The sequence below is a fragment of the Balaenoptera ricei genome, chromosome 11 (assembly GCF_028023285.1).
Source record: "Balaenoptera ricei isolate mBalRic1 chromosome 11, mBalRic1.hap2, whole genome shotgun sequence".
NCBI lineage: Eukaryota > Metazoa > Chordata > Mammalia > Artiodactyla > Balaenopteridae > Balaenoptera > Balaenoptera ricei.
The window spans coordinates 67,898,785-67,899,925 of record NC_082649.1 but is presented as its reverse complement, the minus strand read 5'-3'; the positions used below and the strand labels follow the sequence as shown (position 1 = coordinate 67,899,925).

Genomic DNA, 1,141 nt, shown 5'->3' with positions numbered 1-1,141 from the left:
GTCTTACAATTATTCCTTTTAAAAAGAAGAGAGGAACATTAATTTAAAAGGTTAATATACTATAATTTTTTCCAAAGATTACTTTACTGGTGACTATTATATGTAGACGAGGACATCTCAGCAGTTATATTCGCATCCAACTGGTGAAAATTCCCATAACCTATGTGCCAGAAATAGGTTTTGTGGTTTGTTTGTTTTGGAGTTTTTTTGCAGTTAAATTGCATACAAATTCCCCTCCTTAATACCAGAAAGAGCCCAGCCACCTGTGAAACAGTAAATTTGCCTTCCGTCCTTTGCTCTCTTGTTTCTTGTTCTGCCACCCTACTAATAATCTGCTTTTAGCAAAAGACCAATAAACACCTCTTTCATTGCCTATACAATGAATGACTTAATCTATAACCTTTCCCAAGAAGACTTATTCTTCTCAGTCCATAGGATATTGGAATGCCAAGAGAGCTGTGGAATTTGGGCAGTAAGAAGCTAGTTGAAGAGTGAGTGCTTTGGGGAAAAGTGCCTTCCCACACCTCTTACAAGCAGTGTCCTACTCTGCTCACTGCCAATCCAACATACTGTGTAATACAGTTCATTATGATGATCATTGAGCCTGGATTTTATGAAACAAGCCCAATTTCTAAATTTTGTCTCCCTGATCCCACAGAACATTCACATCTATCAGATTGTATATTACCATTGAAGGCATCAGAAAATGATTCCCACACATATGAGATCCCCAATATAGATCAAGATAAAATGAAACATAAGTTCTTAACAAATATATTTTAGTATACTTTTCATATACTTTAACCTTGTTTAGAGAAATTTGTTACATTGAAGTTTTCTAATTTTCTAGAAAAATAGATGCATTTGTGTGTTTATAACCACTTATTTTACAAGAATGTTAAGTGTATAGGCCACAGAATCAAGGGGCTAAAGGTAGTACTATTTACGCAGCATCTACTATGTGCCAGGCACAGTGCTAGATACACTGCAGGATGCAAGGTTAATGATTTTGTGAGGCAGGTGTTGTTATCCCCATTAAAAGTTTGTGAAGACTCAGATAGGCTAAATAATTAGCTCAAGTTCTCTCCAATAATTAGAGGTAAGTAGGTTCTATGCTAGGTCATCCCAGTACCAAAGTCCA

At 36.0% G+C, this 1,141-nt stretch overlaps 1 protein-coding gene across 1 annotated transcript in view; it reads left to right on the top strand.

Annotated features, from left to right (window-relative positions):
* The window catches only part of C11H3orf62 (chromosome 11 C3orf62 homolog), a 49,030-nt gene that overhangs the window by 36,666 nt on the left and 11,223 nt on the right, over nt 1-1,141 (top strand). The gene's annotated exons all lie outside the window — the stretch shown is intronic.